This window comes from Pan troglodytes, chromosome 3, assembly GCF_028858775.2.
Source record: "Pan troglodytes isolate AG18354 chromosome 3, NHGRI_mPanTro3-v2.0_pri, whole genome shotgun sequence".
Taxonomy (NCBI): domain Eukaryota; kingdom Metazoa; phylum Chordata; class Mammalia; order Primates; family Hominidae; genus Pan; species Pan troglodytes.
In genome coordinates, this window is record NC_072401.2 from 120,153,430 (window position 1) to 120,166,486 (window position 13,057).

The 13,057-nt window shown below is 40.6% G+C and overlaps 1 protein-coding gene and 1 long non-coding RNA gene across 5 annotated transcripts in view; one reads left to right on the forward strand and one right to left on the reverse strand.

The window, feature by feature from the left end:
* Nucleotides 1-811, reverse strand: part of LOC129143846 (uncharacterized) — a 36,368-nt gene extending 35,557 nt beyond the window's left edge. The window contains exon 1 of the long non-coding RNA XR_008547785.1: nt 704-811. This is a non-coding gene — a long non-coding RNA (uncharacterized LOC129143846). The remainder of the gene's footprint in view (nt 1-703) is intronic.
* SYNPO2 (synaptopodin 2) overlaps nt 1-13,057 on the forward strand; it is a 172,141-nt gene that overhangs the window by 95,201 nt on the left and 63,883 nt on the right. The window lies entirely within an intron of this gene.

The window sequence follows — 13,057 nt, forward strand, 5'->3', positions numbered from 1 at the left end:
TTCTCAAGTCAAAATTTCAACTATCCTTGACTTCCCCTTTGTCATTTGTAAGTTGACTGGACATGGGGAGCAGAGGATTATGAAATGTCTTTTCAGAATCCCCCTTCTACATGAGTTGAGAGTACTCTATTTCCAGCCTTCATTTCATCACCTAGACTTCTGAAAAGATCACCAAACTGGTGTCTCTGTCATGAATCCCCTCTTCCTCATTCCAGCCCAACCAATATTTGGCCATTAGCTATTTTCCAAAACAGTCCTTTCCATACAAAAGAAACTGGTAGCATTAGTTGCTTCCAAAATAGGTGACTGGGAGAGACAGATGTAAGAGAGAGAAAATTTACATTATGTACCATCTTGTTCCTTTAAAATGCTGTGCCTTATAAATACATTAGCTATTTAGAATAATAATGTTTAGGTTAAACATTAGATATTATCTGTTTAATTAGAAAAATCCTCTTCAGTTATTCTTCTGCTCAAAATCCTACACACATTGCCTTTGGAACAAAATCAAACTTCATCATATCGTTCAAAGCCCCTAAAATGACCCTTCTACTTTTCCCTTTACTCTGCTTTCAGTCTGCCCTCTGACACACTCCACAGGCCAGACACAGGCCAGCACTCTGGATTCTCAGGCTTCCAAACCTTTGTTTAAACCATTTCCTCTGCCAGTGGTGTCTTTCTTCATCCCAAATTGAAGTCCTACCTTCCTTCCAGCTTCACCTCAGATGGCACCAATTCCAAAGTACTTTTCCAGATCCCAGCATTTAGAACTACTCCTTCCCTTCTGTAAGTTTCCTGGCCTAAGCACTTGATGAGTCTATCAAAGTCAGCCTGGTTTTGTAGTTATTTATGCACATGACTGTTCTTATCTTTGTATATTTTGCACTGCTTGGTTCAATGCATTTCACATGATGGATACTTGGGAAATGTTTCTGAATGTCATTGGTCCTCGAGACACTGAGAAATCCAAAATTAGAACTGTTTGGATATGAGACCCACTGGCATCTTTTTGTCATTTACTATTGTTTGTCATTGACATTAAGAAGTACAAAGCTCAATGGGTTCCCTTTAGGTCAATGCTTCTCCTAGTGTGGTCCTAGACCTGGAGCACTTGCTAATGTGAAGATTCCAAGGCTCCAAGAAACCTACTGGTTCAGAGTCTCTGGGGTAGGATATGGCAATCTGTAGATTAAATACATATCCCAAGTGCTCCTTACGTACACCGAAGCTTCAGAGCCACTGCTCTAGTAGGATGTATCAGGGTTTAGGGGAAAGGTTGTAGAGGCAGATAATCCTTGAGGTTTGATCCTGCTTGTCTGCTCAGTGCTCCTTAGCTTCTGCCAGTCCTTCAGCCCTGCTCCTCAGCTGGGTTCATGCTCCTGGCTATGCCTCGTGCTCCTGGAACATGATTTGCCCTCTGTCTCTCCTTTCAGAAGACAGCTGAGCTGTCAAGCTCTGACTCCCTGTGGAAGCTGTCTGGTGCTGGCACATTTTGATGGAAGAGGGATGCCTCAGACTTCAACAATAATCTCATCTTTTTTCAGTCTTCTCTTCTCCCCTAAAACTGCTATAGGCAAGTGACTATCCTCGGTGTTGTAGACAGGAGGATCCTGTGTCAAGAAAACATTGAGACTTGCCTAAGCCACTGACATATTAATAGAGTTAATGTCAAAAGCCTTGTCATCCAACTGGGCATTCTCAGTGACACTGTGTCAATCAGCAAGTCAATCAATTAATCAACAAGTGTTTAATCAATGCCAATTAGGCATCTAGAAGTGTCTTGTTTAACATCTGCTGGCTGGGCTGGGCCCTGCACAGAACTTGGTTCAGTGTCCTTACAGTATCCCTGATCGAGGATCTAATTCTGTACCATGTCATCCACAGTTGGCTGCCTTTGTGGTCACACCAGGTTGCTGGGCTATATTTCATGTGAACACCACCATTTACTACATTATTCTGTAGGCCCTAATGAAGTTAAGAGGAGCAGGATACGGGGGCCAGCTATTTAGCCCTCCGATGTGAACAACTCTTCAGCAATCTTAGCTTGATGTTGTACCTCTCACTCTGTTAGGTTTTCCTTGCACTTCCATTGAATTAAAATTAGAAATTCTGTGGACAAGGATGTGACTCTATGAAAGAAACCTTCTTCCCCTCTGCCAATCCATATACATGTAAAATCTCCAACCCCCAGCATAAATGACCTTTGTTCTCACAATTTCAAATCCTTTTATAGGTTACAATTATTATTTAAACCCACCCTATGGTCCCCAAACCTTTCTAAAAGTAATCAGCCCATAGGATGCCCTCATGCAAAAGGCTACATTTTCTGTACTTACATTTTCATTTATTTTCTAATAGTCACAGTGGAAACTGTAACCATGAATGTACAACTCAGTAATCCAGTTAAGACTTGCTTTTTTCTGCCAACTTACTCTTTTATGAGCCAGAGATAGTAAAATAAGTCCGACATGTTTAAAAATGCCAATTCAAACTTGAATTTCAATGCCAAGAACGTTCTATGGGTTAGGTCACTCAGAGTACTACAAACCAAATTTCATGTGGTTTTCAAAGTAGCCCCAAAACTCGACCTTCATCTCAATTGGCATTGGTGATACCAAAGGTATCTATGAGAACGTCACTGGCCCATCCCAAGTTTGAGAGATGATAATAGGCACATGTGGCCATTTCCACTATATCTAGTCTAGGATTTAGTCTATGATTTAGACTACCCAGCTGTATTTTAAACTAGTCCAAACCACCACCGGCCGCAGGGAGCATAGACCTTTTCTGAGAGGGATTTTAGCTAATAATTTTACTTCCACATTGTTCCATCCTCTATTTCAGGATGCATGATGTACATACTCTTCCTTTTTCCATCTCATTTCACCATTAAATAAATGCCCTGGCTGGGTCAGAGGAACCAGGAAATAGACTGTTATTCAGTGTGCTATTGATATGGCCCCTAAAGCCTCCAACAACTTACCTATAGACATCACAAAATGGAACAGAAAATTCCAGTGGATCACCATTGTCCATTCATAGGCACCGCAAATGTGTTATATGTCTCACTCAATAAACCAACACAGTTTTGCTGAATTATGCTAAGTCAAAGTTTTCTTTAAATCCCATTATCCTTATCATTGTTCTTGGTGAAACTGCAAATAAATAAAACCTCTAATGAGTTATTTTTAGATATCTAAATGGACACAGGAAAATGTTAATTGACTCCTCAAATTTATAGAACAAGTTAATAAAGGTGGAATAAAAGAAGAACTAGTCTAATAACTTTCTTCTAAGACTACAGTGAAATTTATTTTATCTCATAACATAGACTGTCCCAGCTAAGGAACATCAAGGAGAAATTTGATGCTTTTCGTTCTTTAGAATTTCACTTTGATGCAGATAATGTTGCATTAGTTATTCTTAATTTTACTCTCTTCACTTATTAAAATGCCTAATATGAGCCAGGCATGGTGGCTCACGCCTCTAAATCCCAGCACTTTGGAAGGCTGAGGCAGGAGGATTGCTTGAGCCCAGAAGTTTGAGATCAGCATGGGCAACACAGGCTGATCAACAAAAAATAAAACAAAGTTCCCTGGGTGTGGTGGTGAGGGCCTGTGGTCCCAGATATTTGGGAGGCTATTTGGGAGGATCACTTGAGCCCTGGAGGTTGAGGCGGCAGTGAGCAAAGATCATACCTCTGCACTGCAGCCCACATGAAAAAAAAAAAAAAGCCTAATGTGAACTCAAATCACTGCTTCTAGATTATTTTCTTCACTTAGTACTGATGCATCTGAAAGTAGAATGAGAATTGTATTGCTATTTAAGTATATTAGCAGTGTTATTACTGTGCTCCATTTTTGTTTTTAAAACATCCATTTTTATAATCACCTACTCTATGTCTAGGTCTTTAACATACCTTTTATATATTCTTCATAACATATAAGATGTGTATAATCATTATAACCTTACAGAAAAGGAAAGGGACTCAGAAATATTCTGTACCATGTGAAGTACTTTAGTTCAGAGTCTGTCAGGTAATAATTCTCAATAAATATTAAAAATATCATAATTTTCCCAAAGCCACAGAGCTATTAGTTGGGAGAATTTGAGCTCAAACTCAAACATAACAACATGTTTTTGCTAATCTGCACATGTACTGCCTCAATTTTCACACTTGATTTCATGAGCAGAAAAGTTATTTTAGTCCTGTTTATTTGAATAGCTAGAGCAAATATTGCATAAACTATTATTTGCCAGTACGGCTAACATTAATTTATGTGAATGTACACCTGCGTAGCTTGTTGTATTTGTTCTATTTTGGTTTGGTTTTTAGGTTTTAATATTGTACACTGTCATGTTTTTATGAAAACCAATAATTTAGTTTTTTTTTTTTTTTTCCTGGGGATGGGAAAAAGGTGTTAATGGAGAAGCAAATAAATGTGAAATGAAACAGTTCTGCTCCAGGGAACAGCAGGAAACTTCCCTAAAAGCAGAGGTTCCTAACACAACCTTATACAGCAGGTTGAGCAAAACCTAACTCTAAAAATGGTACTTGCTTTCAACTACAAGACAGGACATTTGGATTCTGTTTAGTTTCCAACTGAAGTTTTGGAAAGTACATCCAGCATTTCCTTTAGAAAAGCTCCAAGGAGTTTCTTTACCTACGAGTTATTCTGAAAAACATTTGTGAAAATGTGGGCTTTTATTTTTATTAATAAATGGCCACAGCTTTCATTTTGGGAGGAATTCAATTGACATTATGATGAAGAGTTTCAGGTCCAGACATCCTGTGTGCCCTTTTCTCTGTAAGCACAGCTGTGAGAGCTACAGGAGCCTCACACTTGGCTTTGCCCAAGCACAGTACCGGCATCTCTGCGAAGGTTGGTGGCCAAGGAGCCTCCACAGGAAACATGCACCTCCCCCCACCCCAAAGTCATCGAATTGCTTCAGACTTGAGGGTCTCCACATCTTGACAGAAGGCTCAACTTTGATGAAAACTTCTCCAGAAGAACACTCAACTGGTACTTATGGTGACCAAGCAGGTCTTACAGTTCCCTTCCTCAGTTAAAACAACAAAAAAAGAACAAGGTGGTCACACATAAAACAAGAGTCATTGAATTAGGCCAGAGCTAGGCTTTGGAAATTGAATTTAAAGGCCTGGAACTAGGGATATTAACTGCATACTTTAATGTTTAAACACAGGGCAGTTGACTTGGGAAAGCATCTGAGCTTGGTTCCGGCTGCACTCAGCTGCTTTAGCCTGCTGCCCTTGCCAGAAGACCCTGAATACATTTGAAAGCATCAGGCCCTAGCTCATGATTATGCCTGTGGGATGTTGTGCCCACAGCTTGAGAGGAGGTGTTCATCTTCTGGGGGAGTAAACAGCATGTGAAGAGGCTTCTGGAGTGTAACTGGGAATAGCTAAGGCTTTGGCAAGCTTAAGACTGAGTGAGAGTCAGAGCCTGAAACTGTGACTCAAATTGGCATATGATTCTGAACTTGTTTGCACCATTCTCTAATTGTTTCATGTGTGATCATATCTCCCTAGCAAGCCTGAGGGCATCTGAAGACAGAGAGCATGCTATTTTTGATTTCCCAAAAGAATCTGACAGAGTCACGGACTCGTTTTATTGACTGACAGTCAGTGCTAGCAGTGACTTCAGCTGCAAGTAAAAAAACAGTTTGTGTTCTGAGTAATAAAGGAATGTGTCATATAGTCATGCTTCCATGGAATATTATTGATTCATCATGATAGAAATATCCTGTGAAGCAAACATAAGCCAAATGCACACAGTAACTGGGAATCTTGTGGCACAGACAGAAGAAATAAGTGGATGTATTAAGAGTTAGGGACTTGGTGGAGGAGGCCTAACTTGTGTTCAGGCAGGGACACAGACAGAAGCTCTCCAAGGAGACAACACCAAGAGTCCCTGAGAGTAAGCCCTGAGGCTGCAAAGACCCCCGTCCATCAGTAGACCGATCCACTTCACTCATTCATGTACTCTCTAATTCAGATGTTAAATCTTTCATGAATACAGAGATGAATATACATGGCCTCTGCCCCTAAAGGTGAGACATATTTGTAAACAGATACATTAAAACATCAAGCATAATCCCATATGGCAGAGTGATTTAATGAGAAGACGGAAATGGAGCTGGCTTTGCATACAGGTTTTGTGATCTATTATTGGCTGTATGACTTGGATTTTTTTTTAGCCTGTTTTCTCCTCTGCAAGTATGGGTAATAATACCTATCATATTGGATTATTGAAAGAATGAAGGGAGAAACACATAGAACTGACAGCTCACATGGTGCACAGGATGGACCCTCAGGAAATGTTCTATTCCTTTCTCTCACAAAGAAACGTGCAGTGCTGTGGTTGCTCACAGGCAAGAGCAATGGCTGCCTGAGAAAAGGAGGAGAGACTTCTCCCAGGAAATACATCTTTGCTTGACCCTGAAGAATCAATAAGTCCCTTATTGAATTATTTATTCAGCAGATGTTTACAGAGCACTATTATACATCAAATATTGTGCCAGATGCTGGGGATAAGATGGTGAACAAAACAGACATGGTCCTTGTTCGCATGAATCTTACCTTCCAGACAGAGTGACAGACCAGACCAAACAAATAGACACAGCAATTCTGAGCAGGGAGGCTAACCTGGATAATTGGTTTTTGTTTGTTTGTTTGTTTTTGAGACAGAGTCTCGCTCGGTCGCCCAGGCAGGAGTGCAGTGGCGCAATCTCAGCTAACTGCAATCTCTGCCTCCCGGGTTCAAGCGATGCTCGTGCCTCAGCCTCCTGAGTAGCTGGGACTACAGGTGCGTGCCACCATACCCCACTAATTTTTGTATTCTTAGTAGAGATGGGGTTTTACCATGTTGCCCAGCCTGGTCTCTGTTTTCCTGACCTCAAGTTATCTGCCTGCCTCGGCCTCCCAAAGTGCTGGGATTACAGGTGTGAGCCACCATGCCCAGCCTAAGCTGGATAATTGTAACCCTCAAATGCATTCAGGGGCTTCCGGCAAGAGCACCAGGTGAAAGCAGCTCCACATGCAGCCCGAACTGGGCCAACAGGCCCTTCCAAGTCAACTCCTTTGGGTTTAAACATAAAATTGTGCAGCTAATACCATCAGTTCCAGGACTTTAAATTCAACTTCCCGGGCCTAGTTCTGGCCTAATTAAATGACTCTTTTTAGTGTGTGACCACTTTTTATTTATTTTTTATTATTTTTTGAGACGGAGTCTTGCTCTGTCACCCAGGCTGGAGTGCAGTGGGGCCATCTTGACTCACTGCAACCTCTGCTTCCCAGGTTCAAGCAATTCTCCTGCCTCAGCCTCCTGAGTAGCTGCGATTACAGGCACGCACCACCGCACCTGGCTAATCTTTGTACTTTTAGTAGAGACAGGGTTTCGCCATGTTGGACAGGCTGGTCTTGAACTCCTGACCTCAGGTGATCCACCCACCTCAGCCTCCCAAAGTGTTGGGATTACAGGCATGAGCCACCGCACCCGGCCTGTTTTTGTTTTTTTAATTAAGGAAAGGAACTGCATGACCTACTGCTCATTATAACTACCAGTGGAATGCTCTTCAAGAGAAGTTTCCATCAAAGTTGAGCCTTCTATCAAAGTCTAAGATTGAAGTGATTAGACTTTGGGAGACAGAGCAGGGGTGGGGGAGAAGAAGAGAAAGAAGAAAGAGGTATATGTTGCCTATTGAAGCTCCTTAGGCACTGACTTTTGCAGAGATGCCTGAATGGTGCTTGGGGCAGAGCCAAGTAGAGACTCCTGTAGTTCTAACAATTGTACTTAGGGGGAAAGGGGCTGGGAGGACTTCTGGCCTCATATCATCAAAGAATCAATGGGTAAGAAACAGCAGGCAATGCAAAGGGTGAGAGGAGGAGCATTGTAAGCAGAAACAGTACATAGAAATGCCCCGAAGCAGAGAAGTGCTTGGCTGAGGAAGTGAAAGTATAGAATAAAACGGGGAGAGGATAGTGCTTAATGGAGTTCGACTGGAAAGGCTTCAGGGGAGTTCATTCCAGAGTGAACAGCATGTGCAAAGGTGTAGAGTCTTAAAAGAGTCTGACACGGTCTAAGAATAGGGAGAACTTCATTGTGGCCTCACTTTAGCCTGGAGGAAAAAGAGGGCGGCAGGAGATGGTGCTAGGGAGGTAGGTGGAGGTCAGATTGTGGGGGATCTTGCTTGTATGATAAGTGAAGACATTTACATTTTGTTCCGTTTATAGGCAAGACTCTACACAGGTTTTTTATGTGGAAGGGTGGATGCATGATTTGATTGTGGTAGTGTAGAGGATGGATTAAAAGTGAAGAGATTGGAGGGGAGTTCAAACACCAGGCTGCTGAAACAGTCTGAGGAAGGACTGAAATAAAACTGTGACAAAGAGGACTGGATTCAAGGGACAATCCTGAAGTAGAAGCAACATGATGTAAGAAATAATGGAGTGAGGGTGTGATGAATCAAGGATGACAATGAGGTTCCAATTTCGGAAGCACACATTCCAGGAGCCATCACAGTGATGGTGCCATCACCTGTCAGGTAGCCTCTGGAAAGCTCCCCTGTATACTCATAAAAGTGAAAGTGACAATGCCTTATTATTATTAGGAAATAGTTTTGACCCCAAAGACCCTCTGAAAGAATCTCAGGGATGCCTCCAAGGTCCTTGGTTCACACCATAGGACCTGCTGTTATAGGCAGTAAGTTAGGACTCCTCTCACCATCCCTGAGCCCTCTCCATGACCTACTCACCCACCAACAACCTCATAAATGCACTTGATCTGGAATTATTTGCACTTGGACTTGCTATTGCATCTTAGGTTTGGAGATCCTGACCTGGCTCAGCAAAGCTTCTGAGGTTGACTCTACTTCCATTTAGAGTAGTTTCATAAGCGCCCACCAATTTTGGGACCCTGACTTCTCTGCATGGCTTTACCTCTTGCTACTCAGTTGTGGGGCATCTTCTGTTGTCTACAAGACAGTTCCACCCTGGCTCTGCACAAAGAGAAAGCATTCTCTACTCTGGACCCTGGGTGGGTGGTTGGGCAAAGCTAGATTCATCTTCTTAAGAAAACTACTCAAACCAAGCAGAGTCGATCTGCAAGATAATAAGAGTAGATATGCGAGTTAATGGGAAACCAGTGTTAGTCCTTGGAAAATAAAGCAGCATAAGAGAATTACTTACATTGTCAATTAAATTTTTAAATTAAATTCTGATTTTCAGAATTAATTAAAGAAGGAAGAGAGAGAAGACAAACAAAATGTGTATTTGTGTGTGCTTGTGTGCACGTGTGTGTGTTTGTATTCTCTTTAAAAAAAAATAGTGCCTTACAAAGTGGAAATGGAATAGTAAGCATGATGGACGGTGAGGATTAGCCATTGTAGAGAAATATAATTTTAGTGGATTGAAATTTATTTGGAAACCTTTTCCTATAGACAAACGTATCTCATTTTACGAGGCCTCCTTGATTTAGTTTGGTTTAAAAGTCAATGGAAAAATATATTCCATTTGATCAAATTGTCAAGTGCAGCTTGTTAATGTGTCTGTGTGAGTTTCAACATCTCACCACTCAAGTGTTGGATTTGTCCTTGTGTGTAAGCCACAGCAATGTCCCTCCTTCCTTCTCCACTTTCCTCTTCAAGCGCAAGTCTCTTGGCCTACAAGTTTCTTAGACTACAGACTCCCATGATGGAGGTTTTCCCCCTATATGACCTACAGCTTAGTACGGTATTTCTAGATGTTTGTATAAGAACCTGTTTAACTGATTTCAGAGTCTTTTCTCTCTTCCCATATTTTTCCCCCCAATTACTTTTTACTTTGTATTTGAAATATTTTTATGAATTTTCTAAATTTTAAAGGACTCTTGAATGTTTACTTATATTCTGACATGTTGAAAATATATTCCATTATCATGTTTAATCCCAGGACTTATGATGCTGGAAGCACAGAATGATTTAATGCTTTGCCTAGTCTTACCTAGCAAGCCAGAAGAGACATAGGCTTAAGCCGGACCAGCTGATCGTCAGTCCTATGCACTGCCCCTGAGCTGATTAATAGTTCCTTTTATTACTGTTGAACATTTGGTTCTTCTAGGGGGCCTCTGGGTCAGTCACTACCACCATATTAGGCCACACTCTGACAAGTAGTTTTGTTCCTACAAAGAATCTAATTTCTTTCTCCAACGTGTGGCCTCCTAAGACCACTGTGCTCTGCTGGTGATGCTTGAGTTACTCAGGGAAAGAGGCAGATAGCCAAAAATTCACCAATTTTAGCAGAAAACCCTGCCATCAGCGACAGCTGGAGCATCACAAAATCTATAAACACACTTGTTACTCATCTGCTGTGCCTGTAGGACAAGCCAGGCATGTGACCACTGAACATCTTGTAGAGGAGAGGTTTCCTAGGCGGGTCTCCTGACAGAAACTGAGATGAGAAAAATCAAATGAGCTTGGCGTTCAGAACATTGTGTGTTATTAGTGGAGCCCTGATTTGAAAGAGGAGACCTACCACCTAAATGTAATTTAAAGAATTGAGAGGTGGAGTGACAATTGGGTTAGATGCATCAATATGAGCACTGTTAATTCAATATATGAACTGGGGAATCGCTGAGTTTGAGTACTAATTCGTTACAGAGGAATTTTCTTTAAAAACTCTTAAAAGGCTTTGTACCTAGCATTTTATCATCTAGAAAAAGGCAAAGTTTTGGTAAAATGCAATCCTAATGACGGAGTAAATTTACATCACATAACCACAAGCTTGGTAGAAAGTGGCATGTTATTCCCATAAACATCTTGGACATCTAAAGTTAAAAATCGTAGGTGTTATAGAAAAAGATCTTTGTTTCTAGTTTTTGGGTATTTAATTTTTAAAATTTTGGCATTTGTTTTCTTATCCAAATGTCTGCCCATGCAAGAATTAGATTATCTGAATAGGAGATAAGATGTACTTAGACCCTTTGATTAAATTTTCTTGGATTTTAGGCATATAACCATAGATCCTTGTCTAATGAATATTTTTTATTTACTATTTTTCAAATCACAAACTAATGAAAGGACATACAAACAAACGTGCTCTCATAATTCAGTTCATTCTTTTAGACTCCTTGAATGTAAGAGCAAGGTACATATATTTTACTTCCAGTGCAATTCTCTATGGTATCTAAGTGCCGTGAACACTCACCAGTGCTGTCTCATGATCTAATACCCATGATTATTTGAGCTATTGACTTAGGATGATCCCAGCCTGTAGGTCTCATTTGCAAAGTTCTTTAAACATATGCCTTTGTGATGAATCAAAGTCATTTCTTGAAAAAAACAGAGCTCTGACCAGATACTATGTTAGATATTTGATGGGAAATATATATTCCAACTTGGATATATATTGAGCTCCAAGCCCAATATATGTGATGATAGCAACTATTATTTACTATTTATTGTATACCTATCACTGTGATGGGTATCTTATATACATTATGTCTGTTATTCCTCTCAAAAACCCCATAAGATAGGCATATTATTTCCAATTTTACAAATGAGAAAAACCAAAGTTTGTTAATTAAATAACTTGCTCCAAGTTACACAGTTAGTAAGTGAAGGAGGAGTTATTTGAACTCAGGTTGTCTGATTCCACAGGCTTTGCATTCAGAGTGGCAGTATAATGTGTTTTGTAAGCTTCAGAGTCAAATTATAAGCTTTGACTCTGAAGCTAGATTACCCAGGTTTAAATCTTAGCTCTGCCCCTTAATAACCAATAACTTATGAGACCTGGGACAAATGACTACAAGAAAGTTTAAAATTGAACATGTGGCTTACATTTGAGGTCCATGTTGTATTTCTATTGGATAGTGCTAGGTCTGGACTTTTCCAAATGCTGTCTTTCATTCTTTATCTGTCTATGTATCTATTTATCTTATCTATCTATCTATCTATCATCTAATTTTGCTTTTTTCTGTCTTGCCTCTTTTTATTTCTTTGTCCACATTGATGCTAAAGATGTCTTACTAAACACAATCCGATCCAGGCTCTTTTGTACTGAAAAGCTTTTGCTAGCTCCTATCACCTACAATGGAAAGCCTGAACTCCATTATGCGGCATACACAAACTTTTCATCCTCTCTCTACCTGTCCAGCCTCATCTCTCTCATGACTCTCTTCCTTGCACTTCACATCTTGGAAACACTAAGCTGTGCTTTGGTTCCCAGGTCATTTCACGCTTTTGCCTTTGCACTTGTTGTTCCCATTGCTTTGAAATCTCCTCCCCTTTCTGGTTGCAGTGACTGAAGTTTTACTCATCTCCCAAAATCTAACTCAGACATTGCCTCCTCTAGAAAGGTTTCCCAAAATGGTCAGCCACCCCCCTCCTCCACCACTTTTGCAATGCTTGTGTTCTTTATGAATACTTTTATTACCTTTGCCAGATGTATAACTTGTTTTTCTGTCTGCCACCCCTACTAGCCTGAGTATACGGAGAATATAATTGTATATCATTTCCATATTGATAAAAAAGTGATTGAATAAACAAAACAATACCTTCTCTCAAGGAGAGAGATACACTTTTGTACAATAAAAATAAATATAACGCAAGATGTAAGATATGTCATAAGGCCAGGTGCTCACGCCCATAATCCCAGCACTTTGGGAGGCCAATGGGGGTGGATCATGAGGTCAGGAGATTGAGACTATCCTGGCTAACGTGGTGAAACCCCATTTCTATTCAAAATACAAAAAATAAGCCAGGCGTGGTGGCACACGCCTGTAGTCCCAGTTACTTGGGAGGCTGAGGCAGGAGAATCGCTCGAACCTAGGAGGCAGAGGTTGCAGTGAGCTGAGATTGCGCCACTGCACTCCAGCCTGGGTGACAGAGTGAGACTCTGTCTCAAAAAAAAAAAAAAAAAGTGTCATAAGACAGAGCAATCAATAAATGTCCATTTGCAAGCAGAAAAGAAGTCAATTAATTTTGACAAAAATTTAAAAGAAAATGTAATGAGGTAGGGAAACATTGACTGACTGGCTGATATAAGATCTCTCAAGATGGC